The 18140-nt window shown below is 43.0% G+C and overlaps 1 protein-coding gene across 1 annotated transcript in view; it reads right to left on the bottom strand.

The window, feature by feature from the left end:
- Nucleotides 1-3843: 3843 nt before the first annotated feature.
- The window catches only part of LOC110128392 (uncharacterized), a 323980-nt gene continuing 309683 nt past the window's right edge, over nt 3844-18140 (bottom strand). The window contains exon 11 of the mRNA XM_070450232.1: nt 3844-4209. The gene's annotated coding sequence lies outside the window, so the exon portion shown is untranslated. The remainder of the gene's footprint in view (nt 4210-18140) is intronic.

Here is an 18140-nt window from a genome sequence, read left to right as displayed (position 1 = left end):
CTGTGGATGGGATAGACAAGAAGCTGAAATTGGACTCTAACTGGGGAGGGAGCTCTGGGTACTGTATGGGAAATGGGAAGGATTTTTTTATCCACAAGACGAGAAGCACCAGATGGATCATAAGACATGAAGCAACACGTGCAATGATGGTGATGCGAGCCTGCCCAGAGGAGGAACGCCAACCCATCAGCGTTACTTCTCACCAGCTTCCCTAGGTGGACCTCTCACACCGTGGACAGGAAATAGCACCCCAGGTACACGCCCGGTGCTTCCTCAAGAGGATCTGAGTGCTGGAAGCTCCTGCTTTCAGGATCCAGGCAGCATCTCAGGGAAGCGAAGACGATTATCCTTATGGACTTACCTATTTTTATTGTCATAATTTTTGTCATTTGTTTCCTGGTCTGTTGATAGACACATGATCTGAAATCTCATTCAAAAGATCCCAGGACATTCTTAGGATGCCCACACGTAGTCAGAGAGAAAATTAATTCACCTGCAGGAAAGGTTCAAACAAGCCTCACATTCTCAGAGGTTTGTTCTTTCTCCTCGCTCTCTCGCTCTCTCTCTCTCTCTATATATATATATATGTATGTATGTGTATATATATATATATATATATATATATATATATGCTTAGTCTCTCTTTGGTTGCTCTGTAAATATCTCCATTTATATTAATTATGAGCTACACTGCTCACTGCAGCCAGTTACCTATTCCATTTGGCATGAGACCACCAGATCTCCCCACCCAGCACTGGGGCTGTCTCTCTGGTCTTTGCAGCACCTTGCCTTGGTGACAGAATTATCCTTTTCAGTTAGAAACGTTGTATATGACATTGCTGTCAGAGGACTACATCTTGTTGTTTCATGTGCTAGATTTATTTATTAATTTATTTTTACTGGTGAAATTATTTCATTTGTCATTCCGATTGCTTTTGTCTTTAACTTCTTGAAAGGATGATGACTTCTATTTAAATTACTAGAAATATTTCATCATCTGGAGCGACTTATCATTTTTCAAACCAAATCCTTCCCCTGACAATTTATTACAATGTTGTAAATCCCAAGGATGAGCTTTCTTTCTCTGCATGGGGGAAAAAAGAGGGATAGAACAGATTTCTAAAAGACATCTAAAGTGTCAGTGTCAAAGATTTCTAGAAAAGACATCTAAAGTGGCAATTTCAAAATTATGGGTGAACAGGGGGAGACATCTGAGAGGCCACTGGGTAGTAGTTAATTCTACCCCGCTGATCTCAGTTCACTGATTTGATTATTTAACTCACAACTTGGGCGAGAAGGGGAGGTTACAGGAAGTTAAAACGTTTCATAGAAATTGTTCTGTGTTGTATTTGAAGGCAGGGCTTCCCATTGGCATATGAGCAGCATGCTACTTCCTTACCTAGCAGTTACACTTCTACTATTTGGTTATCAAGAGATAACCAAAGAAGTAACTATTTGGTTTACTTCTATTATTTGGTTATCAAAAGAAAGTCAGTAGGTATGAGATAACGTAGGACCTGGCCTTTTGGAATTAGAAATGTATAAATTGGGGAAGAATGACTGAACTGAAGACCAGTAGAAGCGCCTGAGCCCACTTCATGTGTTTGAAACAATGTCATGGGTGATGTGGTGTCAGAAAGAGAAGATGATTCTTTGTTCACTTGGTCAACTGGATTCAAGGTAAAAGTTACGGAGCTGAAAAGTACAGACCGTTCTCAGAAGCAAGGAATGTAAGAGGACCCTGGAGGTTGGATGTGTAAACTCGAATGTCTACAGGATCTAGGCAGGGACTGTAAATAAATGAGACAGGCAAGCACATGGGTAAACATGAAAAACAGGAAAAGTGGAGGCCGTCAGAAAGCTCGTGCGAAGAGGTAGTTTCCTCTTATGCTACATTGTCGTGGGTTATGTGCCCAGCAGTGCGAGATATTGCAAGAGTTTTAAACGTTTACTTTTTCGGCTGCCTTGGAGTAGGAAATGGCAACCCACTCCAGTATTCTTGCCTGGAAAATCCCGAGGACAGAGGAGTCTGTCAGGCTACAGTCCGTGGGGCTGCAAAGAGTCAGGCGCGACTGGGCGGCTGGGCACGCGGGCACGCAGGTCGCAGCGGCAGCACACGGGCTCTCCCCTCTCTGACGTGGCGTGCCGGACCTTCGGCTGTGGCATGCGAGATCTGGCTCCCTAATCAGGGGTGAGGCCCAGTCCCGCTGCACCGGGAGTGTGGTGTCTCAGCCACTAGACCACCAGGGAAGTCTCAAGATAGAGCAAGATTGTAAAGAAGCTAGCTAAAAATTATTTTATTATCACTTGAAAAAAACTAAAGACTTTGTGTGAAATCTCTCCATTTCTAAATGCTGTCAACTAATTTAAATTTTGAAAACTTTGTATAGTTCAGAGGACACATTTCTATCACTTGAATTTAGCTCACAGGCCACCCTGTATACTTCTGCTATCTGATGAGAAGCCAAGGAAGTTTTTTTGAGCAAAGGGAATGGCATTTATTCTTTTTTCATCCATTTAACACCTATCTGTCAAATGCCTGCTCTATACTAGTCCTGTGACGTGGTACCAGCCTTCATGAAACTTACATTCTAGTAGGGGAGGCAGATGATGAAATAGGAAAAAGAGATTGTGTGACACACCATTCCAACAGTGAAAAAAATGTGATGGGAAAAAGTAATTGGGCTAAAGGGGACAGAGGAGGGCAGACGGTGCCACTTTAAATGTCATTGGCAAAGGTCTCTGTGAGTGGGTCTGTTGGAACTGAGACCCACACACAGTAAGAGGCACGTTGTGGAGCGCTGGGGTGGAGTGGGAGAGGAGAAGGCCCAGGTTTGCAAAGGCCCTGAGGCAGACGTGTAACCTGATGTGTTGCATCGGGAGGAAGGAGGCCAGAACAGCCGAAGCAAAGGAGCAAGGGAAGTTTCAATAGGCAAGTCCGTGTCTGAGAAATGCCAAGATGTCCTATCACATGGGGCTGGGCAGGGCTGCTTTTAAAAGCTGCTTATCCTTCAGTGCCATTTCAAAGAGGGATGAACAGTAGAGAAACGACAGGGAACAATATTGATAGTTGTTGGGGCTAAGTCACCAGTGCATGGATTCCCAGGGGGTTTACTGTATCTTCTACCTTTGTATAAGTTCAGTAGTTTTTTAAGACAAAATTTTAAGAAGTTCCAGTTCAGGTTTTGTATTTCCCCTTCTTGTTGTTTCTCTGAACTTCCTAAATACCGTATTTTTTTAAAATAACTCAGTCAAAAAGCGCCTGGGTTTTGTAATTTATCCATCATAGCAAGTGTGTCTTTTTTTTTCTCAATTATTTATAAGTGCCTGAAAATCTGGTGACCCAGTGATAAAGAATTTAGCTGCCAATGCAGGAGACTCGGGTTTGATCTCTGATCAGGAAGATCCCCCAGAGAATAAAGTGGCAACTCACTCCAGTGTTCTTGCCTGGGAAACCCCATGAACAGAGGAGCCACAGCCCACGGGTGCCCACTAAGTTGTTTCAGTCAAGTCTGCCTCTTCACGATCCTATGGACCATAAACTGCCGGGCTCCTCTGTCCATGGGACTCTCCAGGCAAGAATACTAGGGTGGACGGCCATGCACTCCTTCGGGGGATCTTCCCAACCCAGGGGTCGAACCCACGTGTCTTATGACTCCTGCACGGGCAGCTGGGCTCTTTACCACAAGCGCCACCTGGGAATCCCTGGGCAACAAACAGCCCGTGGGGTCGCAACGAGCCAGATGTGACTCCGTGGCTAAACAGCGAAGCAGCACCTAAAAGTCAGGATCGCGGTTCACGCTTCTTTAGATTTTTTACTTTTAAAATTATTTTATTTTTAATTGGAGGGTAATTACTCTGCAATGTTGTGTTAGTTTCTGCTTTTTAACAAGGGGAATCAGCTGTACGTAGACATGTAACTGCTCTTTTTCGGATCCCTTCCCAGTTAGGTCCCCACAGAGCCCTGCCGCAGGTTCTCACCAGGTCTCTATTTTATCTGCTCTTGTTCAGTCGCCAAGTCGTGTCCGATTCTTTCTGTGACTCCATGTAGCCCACTAGGTGCCTCTGTCCATGGGATTTCCAAGTGAGAATACTGGAGTGGGTTGCTATTTCCTTTTTAGGCGATCTTCCCGACCCAGGGATTGAACCCAAGTGTCCTGCATTGGCAAGCAGTTTCTTACCTCTCAGCCACCAGGGACGCCCCGCCCCCTGGAAAAAAAGAAAGAGAACAACAAATATTATATATTAACCTATATATGTGGAGTCTAGAAAAATGGTAAAGGTGAATCTATTTGCAAAACAGAAATAGAGACACAAACGTAGGCAACCAGTGTATGGCTGCCAAAGGGAGGAAGGGGGCGGAGGGGAATCGGGAGGCGGGATTGACGGTGCTGTGTCAGCGACATCGGTACTTGCCAAGGGCATTTGCCGTCTGCCTCTGCGGGGACTGAACCGTGTACTGCTGCAGCTGTTGGCCATCAACACCCCCCAAGGGGTTCAGAATGCACGCCAGGAATGAGGCCCTCTGTGCTCCGGGAAACTGGCAGAGCAGGTCTTCAGATGGTAGATATTTGTAGGAACTGGTGTCCTGAGCCCTATCCTTGCATCTCCTCATACCTGGAAAAGCACTAAATCCCTGCATGGCGCCATCAGCAGCTCTGTGACTGGCAGGAAGCCTCTTGTAAGTAAATGCTGGATTACAGGAACTCCACCGAAATCGCACACATCGACCCTCCCCCCACCTCTTTGGCGCAGTTTCTCCGCCATCTGAGGTGCTGTCTCGGGCTGCAGTCCCCATTCTGCCCCCAACACAGCGCTGCTCACATGTCTCACACTGCGCATCTTTTTAAGTCGACAGTTACATGATAGTGTAAATGTCAGCTCCAACCTCCCAGCTCATCTCAATGCCTTTCCCAGCCTTGGTGTCCATGTTTGTCGTCTATGTTTGGGTCTCTATTTCAGTTTTGCAAATAGGTTCATCTCTACCATTTTCTAGATTTCACATATATGTGTTAATGTGTGATATTTGCTTTCCCTTTCTTTTGAAAAAATTCACCAACTTAATCTTTCTGTTTTTTGGCCACACTATGCGGCATGCAGAATCTAGTTCCCTGATGGGTGACTGAGCCTGGGCGCCCTGCCCTGGGAGCATGGAATCAACCACTGGCCCATCTCTGTTTTTCTCATTCTGACTTGCTTCATCATTTCTTTTCAGTCGTAGTGTTTAGCACATTGCTAGGCACACAGAATTTGTTCATTAATATTAATTGATGGGTGGATTAAACAAATAATTGAGTATCTAGTTTGTGCCTAAATGTGTGATAGGTAAGGATGGCGGAAGGGATGCTAAGACACGGTTCTTATTCTCTATGACCTTCCAGTATTCCGGAAGATACTGATGGTATAGGGCAGAATGTTGAGAGTTTGTTACAGTGAATGAGATAAGTGTTAAAGGTGGACTGTAAAGGTCAGATATATAGAGAAAAGGTTGATTATTTCACATAAAGCTGCTCTGTTTATACTCCCAGGCTTTACTTGCTGGATCCTAGGTGAAAGCAAAATGAAACAAATGCAAAAATAAAAACTTATTCTGATGTGGTAATCTTAATTTGAAGTGATAAACTTTTAATAGTTCCTTTGCACGGCTCTTAATCTTTAAGAGAAAAAAAAAACTGGTGCTTTGGAGACTTTTTTCCCCTGTTTTTCTTTCTCCACTGTCAAAGCAAAAATTGCCCTGGACACAAGTAAATAGGCACAGAATACTTAACTTAAGGCGATCGCAATAGAGGCGAGAGAGCAGAACTCAGTCTGAACTCATTTCTGCTGAAACAGAGAGTAGGAGGCTTTCTAAGCACCTGGGGGGAGAGAGAGAACACAGGACGTCCATGTTTGAGAACATGGTTTTGCCTAAAAGAAATGCAGCTTTTTTGTGTCTTTGTGATAGGAGGTAGTATACGGGTGCCGGCTGCGCTCAGGCTCACAGAAACCTGGAGACGGGCTGCCATCTCCCGAGAGGCTTACACTGCTGAGAGACGCCTCCAAATCCTCGAGAAAGACATTTCCGGGCTGTAATGTTGGGAAGAAGCTTTAAGAAAAGGTACCGGGCGCTCAGAGCTGGCCCACTGGGATGACCCTGAGAGGTGGGCGAGGGTGTGGCTCGCATGATCTCCTGGTGACTGGCAAGATGTGGTCCTCAGATATTTTGATTTCTCTGTTTCCATGGTGATGTTCCTTGGTGCCTGGCTGCTGCTCATCCTGGTAGTCCCCATGGCTGAGCATGCAACATGTATGATATTGTCCAGTTTTTCTCTTGACTTGATAAGTTAAGAGTCTAGCAGTGACTCTCAATCATGCCTGATCTCTCACTTGCCAGGAGGGAGGTGAGAGCTTAGTAGGCATGGTGTGTGAGACGAAGTCCAGACATGACTGGCACAAAATCCTCTTCTTTCAGGATCTTCCCTGGTGCCTCAGACAGTGAAGAATCTGCCCACAAGGCAGGAGACCCAGATTTAATCCCTGGGCTGGGAAGACCCCCTGGAGAAGGGAATGGCAACCCCCTCCAGTATTGTTGCCAGTAGAATTCCACGGACAGAGGAGCCTGGCAGGCTACAGTCCATGGGGTCACAAAGAGTTGGACATGACTGAGTGACTTTCACTTTCGTGCAACATACTGTTACTAAAAAGTGGGGGATCCAGTTTCTCGCGGCCCCAAAGCCAAGAAACAGGTCGGTTAGTGGAAAGGAAAGTTTGTTTTATTTCAGATGCCAGCACCTGGCAGGGGGAGGGCAGGCATGTGTCCGAAGGCAGACTCCCCCCCAACCTGAGAGCCTTTATACAAGGTCGGGGGCTACATGCAGAAACACCATCATCTCTGACAGTCATCTTCAGAGTGGTTTCTTTGAGGCTAGTTCTCGGAATTGTGGCAGCTTCTGCTGTGGATGGAGTCTGGTCACCATGCAGTTAGGTCCTTCCACCTGGTGCTCTGGTGTCTATAAAACAGCTCACAGGACATGGCTCAGAATACCATCTATGGTCCTTGAGAGGGGACTAGAGGTCCTTGACTGTGCTTAATGACCAGATTATTGTTATTTGATTTCCTTTGTTTCCATGTGTTCTCATCTCTCTGATTAAACTTATTCTTTGACTGAAGTTTTCTACAGACAGAAGCAGGCAGAAGACACGGGGGCAGCGAGGACCGTCGGGGCCTGCTCTGTTCAATGCTCGTTTTCTCCCCTGGTGGAAATCTGAAACGGGTGAGCGGAACACACATGCCTGACTCCACGTCTGCCACTCCTACTGCCCTGTCTCGTCTCTCTCCTTGCTATAGGCTGTCTGAACCAGGTTTCTCTTTTTCTTCCCTTACTTGATGTCTTCATCTTTCCATACGACAGGAAGCCTCGGGGTTTAGCCCGAAAGAGAGGAAGTCTCAAAGTCCTTGGAAAAGACAACACAATTATCTCAAGGTTTAGTTCTTAATAAGCTGAAGGAATGGGGAAAGCCTTCTCTCTGGTCTGCTATTTAAGTTTACAGTTTTGTTCTGGACGTAAACCTCAATATTTGACCTCAGAGGGTAGAAGGCTAAAAGGTAATAAGATTTAAGAAGAAAGTTAAAATTTAAAGTTAGTTTAATATTTTCAAAATAGAATCTCTTAAAAGTTAAGCAAAGTGTGCTGATGTTAAGCAGTGTATGCTGAACTGTGAGCTCAAAAGAAGAGTATAACAAGTGTAAAAAAATCGAACAGAAACCTCAACTAGATTCAGCAGACCAAGGCAGGGAGTACGCACACCCTGTGACGAGAGTAGAGTCCAAGAAGACAGACGCTTCTTTCCCGGCAAAGTCTGGACCATGGACTCCTCGTTTACAATAGCCCTCCTGACTTCCTTTTCCCTCTATAGAAGGGGCTCCCCTTCCCTTACAGGAGCTTGCACGCAGCTCACCAAGGTTGTAGACCCTGAATTACAATTGTCAGCTGATCCCAAATAACCTCCCTCCCCCAACTTTTTTTTTTTTTTTGCCGGAGAAGTAACTGGCAGTCTGTGTTAGGTCAACATTTCGGTGGCCCCTGTGAAGACCACAGAAGCACCCTGAAGGCTCTGGGGCTGGTGAGCAAACAAGTGAGGCACCCACATGAGCACATTGTCTCTACCGTGGCTCTTCTTGCTGACCCCTTGAAGCTGTCTTTCTCCTGGATCTGAGCCTGAAGATCTCTAGGCATTTTTTCAGGATTTACTTTTAAGATTTTGTCCTTGCTAATCAAGGTCCTGTTCTGTATGCAAGTACTCATTTGACATTTCGGTCTGATTTTGAGATCTGACTGCTTCAGCTCAAACTGGCTCAGAAGACTTCGGCCCATTCCTTTGGGAACAGGGATTGCTTCACTGAAATAGTGCCTGAATTGTACAATACTTTGGAATAGAGGCTGTTCCATAGGACCTGGCTTAGCAGCCTTCAGTCTGGCTCCTTCGGAACTGGCTGGTATTAAGCCTGCTTGCTGTTTGAACTGTTTGAGTCGAAAGCTGCTTGAGATACTGCAAAAGTTTAAGCTCTTTGAGTTTAGTTGTCTTAGCTGTTTGAAAATTATTCTTTTATTTATAGAATAACACCTGGGAAATGGGATCCCAATTATCTAAATGTTTTTTGAGAGCGCCCCATCTACCCTTCAGGGATTCTGGAGATTTTATGATTAAAAATCAAGGTCCTTCCTAATGTACATTTCTAACTAAATGGATTAACAAAGGCAGTTTAGGGAATCAATGGCCATTGTCTGGAATCTTTATATCCTGAAACTTAATTTTCTTAAAACTAAGTTGAACTACAATAGCTCAGACACTCCCTAACCAGAGTGGTATGCCTCATTCAATTGACATTGCTTCGTAATATTTTAAAGCTGCCAGACACTGCATGCATGCTCAGTCATTAAGTTGTGTTCAACTCTTTTGGGACCTTCAAAAGAGCCTGCCAGGTTCTTCTGTCCATGGGACTTTCCACGAAAGAATACTGAAGTGGGTTGCCATTTTCTCCTCCAGGGGATCTTCCCTGACCCAGGAATCAAACCTGCATCTCCTGCATTCCCTGCATTGGCAGGCAGGTTCTTTACCACTGAGCCACCTGGGAAGTTTGGAGCCTAAAATTGCCTCTCTACAGAATAAGATTTTAAGATGACCTGAGGCAAACAAACAATTCAGTTCAGTTCAGTTCAGTTGCTCAGTCGTGTCCGACTCCTTGTGATCCCATTGACTGCAGCATGCCAGGCCTCCCTGTCCATCACAAACTCCTGGAGTTTACTCAAACTAATGTCCATTGAGTCGGTGATGCCATTCAACCATCTCATACTCTGTCATCCCTTCTCCTCCGGCCTTCAATCTTTCCCAGTATCAGGGTCTTTTCAAATGAGTCAGCTCTTCGCATCAGGTGGCCAAAGTACTGGAGTTTCAGCTTCAACATCAGTCCTTCCAATGAATATTCAGGACTGATGTCCTTTAGGATGGACGATTGGATCTCCTTGCTATCCAAGGGACTCTCAAGAGTCTTCTCCAACACCACAGTTCAAAAGCATCAATTCTTCAGTGCTCAGCTTTCTTTATAGTCCAACTCTCACATCCATACATGACTACTGGAAAAACCATAGCTTTGACTAGATGGATCTTTGTTGGCAAAGTAATGTCTCTGCTTTCTGCTTTTTAATATGCTGTCTTGGTTGGTCATAGCTTTATTTCCAAGGAGCAGGCATCTTTTAATTTCATGGCTGCAGTCACCATCTGCAGTGATTTTGGAGTCCCCAAAAATAAAGTCTGTCACTGTTTCCATTGTTTTGCCATCTATTTGCCATATAAGTGATGGGACCAGATGCCATGATCTTAGTTTTCTGAATGTTGAGTTTTAAGCCAACTTTTTCATTTTCCTCTTTCACTTTCATCAAGAGGCTGTTTAGCTCTTCTTCACTTTCTGCCATAAGGGTGGTGTCGTCTGCATATGTGAAGTTATTGATATTTCTCCCGGGAATCTTGATTCCAGCTTGTGCTTCATCCAGTCCAGCATTTCACATGATGTACTCTGCATATAAGCTAAATAAGCAGAGTGACAGCCTTGACGTACTCCTTTCCCAATTTGGAATGAGTCTGTTGGCCCATGTCCAGTTCTAACTGTTGTTTCTCGACCTGCATACAGGTTTTTCAGGAGGCAGGTGAGGTGGTCTGGTATTCCCATCTCTTTAAGAATTTTCCACAGTTTGTTGTGATCCACGCAGTCTAAGGCTTTGGCATAGTCAATAAAACAGAGCTAGATGTTTTTTGGAACTCTCTTGCTGCTTTTTCAATGATCCAGCAGATGTCGGCAATTTGATCTCTGGTTCCTCTGCCTTTTCTAAATCCAGCTTGGACATCTGGAAGTTCACGGTTCAAGCCTGGCTTGGGGAATTTTGAGCTAATGCTAATGCTAATGCTAGCGTGTGAGATGAGTGCAATTGTGCAGTAGTTTGAGCATTCTTTGGCATTGCCTTTCTTTGGGATTGTAATGAAAACCAGTGCTGTGGCCACTGCTGAGTTTTCCAAATTTGCTGACCTTTTGAGTGCAGACTTTCACAGCAGCATCTTTTAGGATTTGAACAAACAATTAAAGAATGATAGAGGGCTCCTGAAACCTCAGCGCTTCTTTGGCTTTGTCTCAGTCTCCGCCTCCAGAGGTGTCTTCTTCCCCTTTCCTTCTTTGCGGCCTACACCTCCCCTAAATTCTCAGTCTCCTCCCTGCTCAACGTAAGAGTTTTCTCACCCAACTCTCCTTTTTGTCTGAAACTCCCCCCTGTTCGTTCTTCCTCTGAGCTTGTTAGAACCTGACCCTGTAAAATTAAGCCCCTGAGGATCCAAAGGATAAACTCTTAAACTCTTGTATTCCCTGGGCTAAAGATGAACTTTGAGCCATAGTCAGAGATTTTCCTAAAGTAATTGAAGATCTTCACAGATCTGCTGATGAATTTAATATAGTCATGCAAACTTATCAACCTGTTCACTCTGACTTACATCAGCTGGTTCATATGCTTGTCAGTGAAGGCCAGGCCCAGCATTGCATAAAAACCACTAATTGGGAGAACAGTGTGTGGTCACTAGAATTATAAGTGGGAGACCAGCCCACAAACTTATAATCTGATCAGACTAGGGCCGTTGCTAGGTGACTTCACTGAGCAATTCCTAGGGCTTTTCCAAAGTTTGCTGATTGAAACAAGATTCATACTTGCACACAAAAATCTGACAAAGCTGTTCATGACTATTACAATCCACTTCAGGTTGTTTCTAAAGAAAATTCTGGTCTTCCTTCAGATGTTGATTCTACCCTGGTAGCTTTTAATTCTATGTTTACTAAAGGCTGGACCCGGAATAGTTCCCTTCAAGCAAAAAGAACAAGCATGGGATGAGAAACAATGTCCACTGTAAATTTAGTTAATCTGGCAAACCAGCTGTCTCAAACTCTAGAGGAAATGTCACCTCAAAGCCAGGCAACCAAAAATCTTAATCTTCAGCTCCAGCAGATGAAGGCGTCTACAGGAAACCCAAATCCTTCCCATTTCTGTTCTTACTGCAGAGTCAGGATAAAGAGATTGTTACGTTTAAGCACTTCAGGGGCCTTCAGTCCTCCAGCCAGCGTTTCCAATGTCCTCCCAATTCTCGGGACAAGAACAACGGCGGCTCTTCCCAACCCTCGCTCTTAAGCAGCTTGGAGAGACATTCCTCTTCCCGTCTAATTCACACTCATTCCTCTGTAGGACGAATCTCTTCCCGTCTAATTCACTCTCATTCCTCCGTAGGACGGATCTCTTCCCGTCTAATTCACACTCATTCCTCCGTAGGACGGATCTCTTCCCGTCTAATTCACACTCATCCCTCCGTAGGACGGATCTCTTCCCGTCTAATTCACACTCATCCCTCCGTAGGACGGAGAAACATTCTGGCCACTGCCTTTCTGGCCGAGGCCTCCGGGACCCCCTGAGACCACTTTCGTGCCTCGTGCAGAAGTCCTGCATTCTTGTCACACTGACTCTTCTCAGTCAGCGGCCTTCCTCCTTTGAAGGCCTTTTAACTTCTCACATCACTCTTGTTTTGTAACAGCCTTAATCCTGCTACTCTTCTCTCCTGCATTACTGACAAAGGCCCTCATGACTGTTTAACAGTGATGGATCACCTTCTGACTCCTCCTGTAATCTGCAGGAAATTCCTTTGGGCAACACTGACTTCTGATGGTTCACTGATAATTCTCATTTAAAAGGCGACAATGGCAAACACAGTGCCGGGAAAACTACTGCAGCCCCTTTTGATGTTGTTCAGGCAGCATCTTCACTTGTGGCTGCTCGAGCTCAATAGGCGAAATTTCACACTTTAACCAAGGACAAAACTGCTCATGTTTGGCAGTTTTCACACTGATAGTGTATATGCTTCCAGAGTAGCTAACGATTTTTGAATGTCATGGAAGCAACATGGCTTCCTTACTTCCAGCAGAAATAAAATTTTAAATGGCCTCTATGTTCAGGAATTATTGGTGCAATACTTGTATCTGCTGCTTTAGCTGTCCTTGATATTCCAGGGCATTCTAAACTTGACCCTCTGAAACCAAGGGAAATCACCTTGCTAACATTTCTGCAAGGAATGCTCTCTTAAAGGAACTAGCAGCAGCCAAATCTCTGTCATCGTCTAAAGGAGTCTTTTTCTAAATGGTAAAATGAAAAACTGGCTATAGAAGTCCAACAACTGGTGTCAGAAAAGGAAAAACAAGACTGGAAATTCAACAGTTGTTGGTTTAATAAACTGCAGAGATTTGCACATGGCTCATCACAGTTGCAGACCCCAAATTATAATCCTCAGCTGATCTGAAATAAACCCATTTTTTCACTGGAGAGATAACTAACAGTCTATTGATTTTAGACCAACACAAGAGGTAAGGAAGTTTAAGTACAGGCTGCATAAGGAAGGAAAGTCTAGAGACAGATCAAAGTTTCAAGTGAATTGGTCAGATTTAAAATCTGAAAATACCACTTAGTAAAGTGGAGGAGTGGGAGACTCTCCCCAGGAGAGTTTAAAATTTTGGACTTTGAGCAGTTCCAGATGGCACAAGTTTTCAGATACATCTCTCAGCTAGAGAATGAATTTTAATTTTCATTCTGAAGAACCCATGTCTTCCTGACACAATAATATGCAATGAAACTGTGTAATGAAAACCAGCATCATCTTCAAGCAAAGGAAATTTGCCACATTTGAACATTAGGTGGCATAAAGTTTCAAAAAAGTTGCCGTAAGTTGTAAGTTCGTTCTTCTGCTTCCTTCCCCACATTATCCCCATCCACACCCATTCTAAATTAGCTCTCGCTGTAGGTATCAGGGCTTCCCTGATGGCTCAGTGGGTAAAGAATCCACCTGCAATGCAGGAGACACAGCAGACATGGGTTCAATCCCTGGGTCAGGAAGATCCTCTGGAGGAGGAAATGGCAACCCAATCCAGTATTCTTGCTTGGAAAATCCCACGGACAGAGGAACCTGATGGGCTACAGTCCAAAGGGTTGCAAAGAGTCAGACATGACAAAGTGATTAAGTGCGTAGGTTATCAAAGTATATGTAAAACCTCACTATGTTTATAGGAAACTATTTCAGAAACTTGTTTTTGAGGGACTATGAAAATATCTATGCATCACTGTGTTGACATTTTGTGACAGAGCTTGATGAGAAGTCTCAGGATGCAAATTTCCTCAAATAGCTTACAATCACCATGTATCTCCACATACAGAGGTTTCGAGGTCCTCCATCGGCACAAACAGCCACGATTCCGTTATTCACACCACACTTCTCTCTGAGATGCCTTTTAATATACAGGGATCAATTAAAAGTGAACCAGTACTTTTATTTAAATGTCATCTCATAAAGGCAGGCCACATGGATAACCTTTTCCTGGAGTGATTCTATTCTAATGTACTCTTAAGCCTTCTCTTCATTCCAGTCTCTTGACCAAGTCTGCTCACATTTATTCCCCTACAAGTTATTTATTACCAACTAAGAAAAAGAAATACAGAAAAAATTTTAGAAGAAGTAAAGCACTTTGGAATACACACACAAAAGTCAACTTGTTTCTTTCCCTTGACTGTCTTCTTTTCAAGAGTTTCTCTCTTGGTCTTTGAATTTCATGACTAGCGGTCTGCAGTGGGACTCATCAAGATAGAGACATATGTACATGCTGTGAGGAAAATATGAAGACTGAAGGGGGGAAGGGGAATTTTCTAGAAAGTCTAGCCTTTATTCTCATTTTTTTTTTCTCATGGCTTTTCAAAAAATAACTGGCCCTGAAAACTAACTTGCTTTCATGCTATTTCATATTTTTAGACCAAGAAGGGTGAAGGAGAATGAAGCAAAATAACAAAGGCAACAATCATGAAGATTAATATCTTCAACACGCCGTTTACCCTTGTTCCCCTTTTGAAAACATCTGCCTAGAGTGTTTCTTTCCACTCATTATGGGCTTGTCTGATCAATGTTTTTCTTGTCATGCAGACAATTTGATTATCTGAAAACTCACAAATTATAATTTCTTCTTTTTACAACTGTTGTCATAATGTAGGAAAGAGGTTGAATCTTTCAGTTGTACAAGCTCAAGAAAAGTTTTCAGATTTTCCTCCTTACCTCCCCTAGTCTCACCACCTCCTCCTTCTCTCCCTTCCTTCTATGATCCGAAATAAGAAAACTTTGGCATTAGCTTGAATTGGCTTTAAATGCTTGCTCTCCAAGACACAAGCTATTTAGTCTTGAGTAAATTAGTTAATTTTTTAAGTACCTCAGTTTTCATATCTGGAAAGTGAATAGAATATTGCTTTCCTTGGATGACTTTTATGAGATTTGGAGATATTTGTGTAATACACGACATACTACACATAGTAGGTGTTTAGTAAGCAGACTTCCCTGGTGGCGCAGATGGTAAAGCGTCTGCCTACCATGTGGGAGACCCGGGTTCAATCCCTGGGTCAGGAAGATCCCCCGGAGAAGGCAATGGCAACCCACTCCAGCACTCTTGCCTGGAGAATCCACGGATGGAGGAGCCTGGTAGTCTACAGTCCATGGGGTCGCAAAGAGTCAGACACGACTGAGCAACTTCACTCACTCACTCAGCTACTCTCATAATTTATTCAACAATTATCTCTTACCAACCATGTAAGAAACCATACTGAGGTACTTAGCATTGTGTTTTGACAAAGGTATCAAGGTGTTATTCTAACACAAAGTCTGATTGCTTGACTATAAATAGAGACTTCATCATAGGCAAGCAAAGTCAAGGCAAAAAGCTATTTATGACTGACTTAATTTCCTGATGTGATGAAGGGCAGGTCAGTTCAAGTACTGTTGGCATATAATCAGTGTTCACTGTTGTACACTGGAAGGGTTTGGCCTTAGACGTCAACAATGTAATCCTGTAACAGACCACATACCCTCTTCAGCTGTCATAATGACAGGTCATTTCACTTAGAGAACAGACAATGGCTGACATAATGAGTATCTATATATGTATTTATTTATTTTGGTTATAGGAAAGACAGGTTTTATATTTGCGTACAGTTGATTAACAATATTGAATTAATTTCAAGTGTACAGAAAGTGATTCAGTTATACATACATATGCATCCATTCCTTTTCAAATTCTTTTCTTTAGGTTGTTACCTAACAGTGAGCAGAGTTCCCGGCACTATACAGCAGGTCCTTGTTGGTCATCTATTTTACATACAGTAGTGTGTGCATGTCCATCCCAAACATCTTGACCCTCCCTCCCCTCTTCCTTCCCCTCTAGTAACCGTAAGTTCATCCTCTAAGCCTGTGAGTTTGCTTCTGTTTTGTAAGTAAGTTCATTTGTATCATTTTTTTAAGAGTTTGCATATAAAGGGCATCATGCGATGCCTGTTGCTCTGACTCACTTCACTCAGGCGCAGTCTCTAGGTCCATCCATGTTGGTGCGAACGGGATTATTTCATCCTTTTTATTTCGTTTCAAACTTTTTATTTTATACTGTAGTACAGTTGATTAACTACGTTGTGATAGTTTCAGGTGGACAACAAATAGACTCAGCCATTCATATACATGTATCCATTCTCCCTGTGTATGTATTTATTTAATATGCAAGTATGCATAGCCTTTGATATTATTCCTAGGGAGATGAAAGATGTGGAAAACTTTCTTATCAAAACACTCAAAAATCTTCATAGCTTCTATTGGATATATTTTCTTTTTAGTAATGAAGCAAAATTCTCCCATTATTGAGCCATTCTTTTTATATCAATTCTATAAAATTGCATGTAACTTTATATTTTAAAAGATAAAGTTTTGTAAATATTTAATATTCTGCTAATTTGATTTTGAATTGTAAGTGTCAAGTATTCTGTTTGGGGGGATTTTATATTTTATTATACTTTGTTAGAAAAGAAATATTGTACATTTTTAGAATGCCTGTATGAATAAATTTAATGTACTGAAAATAAATTTTTTTTAAAAGCTGTGCAAAAAATTTAGTGGGATTGAGTTTAAAACACAAAGATCCAACAAAATGCCTTCCTTATCCTTTTTTCTGTAGTTACTTCTCACCACCCCAGTCTTTCCCTCTTGTGTCCCACAGGTAAATTTTAAGATTTCAAAACCACTTGCTTTCTTTGGAACAATGGAACTTGTTGATTTTGCAGTTATCAGGCAAATAACTGATCAGCATTCTTCTAATGGGTTAAACAAATTAGGCATCACTTTTTCTGGCATAGACCATTTCAAGGGATAAGGGGTGTGTTGTAATGTGTAAGAGCTCTGGAGTCAGGCTTATTTATTATCGTTTCATTGCTCAGTTGTGTTTGACTCTTTGTGACTTCATGGAACTGTAGCCTGGCAGGCTCCTCTGTCCATGGGATTTCCCAGGAGAGAGTATTGGAGGGGGTTGCCATTTCCCTTTCTCTAGGGGATCTTCCCTACTGCGGGATCAGATCCACGTCTCCTATACAGGAGGTGGATTCTTTACCATAGAGCCTCCTGGGAAACCTGCTGCAATTCAAGTTCCAGCTGTGATATTTCCTGATTCTGCGCACTTGTACAAATTATTTAATCTCACTGAAACTTGAGTCCTTGACAGTAAAATAGGGTTTATTGAGAGGATCAAACAAAATCATGATCTATGATACTTAAAGCACGCCTGCATATAGAAGACACTTAAAACACTGGGGGTGCAGTTTTCCATTGGCATCTGCGATGGATTGGTTCCAGGACTCCTCTCAGATATGAAAACCCACAGATTCTCAAGTCCCTTATATAAAATGGCATAATATTTGCATATAGGGCTTCCCAGGTGACATAGTGGTTAAGAGCTCGCCTACTAATGCAGGAGATGCAGAGATGCAGTTTCAACCCCAGGGTCAGGAAGATTCCCTGGAATAGGAAATGGCAACCCGCTCCAGTATTCTTGCCTGGAAAATTCCGTGGACACAGGAGCCTGGTAGGCTACAGTCTGTGGGGTCACAGAGTGTCCAACAGGACTGAGCTACCGAGCACACACGCATATTTGCATATGGCCTGTGCACATGCTCCTCTGTCTTTTAAACCCTCTCTTGTAACTCTCAATACATTGTAGATGCTATGTAAATAGCTGCCAATTCCCAACAAATTCAAGTTTTTCTTTTTGGAACTTTTTCCAAATATCTTTGTTGGTTGAATCCATATATGCAGAACACCAGATATGGAGGGCTGATTCAATTATTATTAGGATTGCACAGCATTTTAGTCCAAATTATTACTAGGTTCTTCGCAGTAAACCTGCCCATATGTGAAATTTTTATTGGCTGTTCATATGCGATGTTGATTTAGAGGGCTGTTTTATTTAAGACAAGTTGATAAAGGTACAGATTTCAGGACTGGGCTTCTATTGGGCTTAAAATGTTCTCTCTCTATACTTTCTCATCCTCCCATTCTTAGGAAGACTCATCTTTGGATAAGGAAGCCAACAGACAATGAGCGTATTTTTTTCAGACAGATTTTATAAAATAAGATTATGTGGAAGGCCAAAGCTTTTACTTTCTGACAGATTTTGTAGGAAAAAGCCAAACGAGACTCTCTGGATCTCTGCTGCTTGACTTTCAGTGGACTAAGCCAAC

This window comes from Odocoileus virginianus, chromosome 19 (genome assembly GCF_023699985.2).
Source record: "Odocoileus virginianus isolate 20LAN1187 ecotype Illinois chromosome 19, Ovbor_1.2, whole genome shotgun sequence".
Taxonomy (NCBI): domain Eukaryota; kingdom Metazoa; phylum Chordata; class Mammalia; order Artiodactyla; family Cervidae; genus Odocoileus; species Odocoileus virginianus.
Note: the sequence above shows the minus strand (reverse complement) of the source record. Positions and strands in the feature narration are given on the sequence as shown.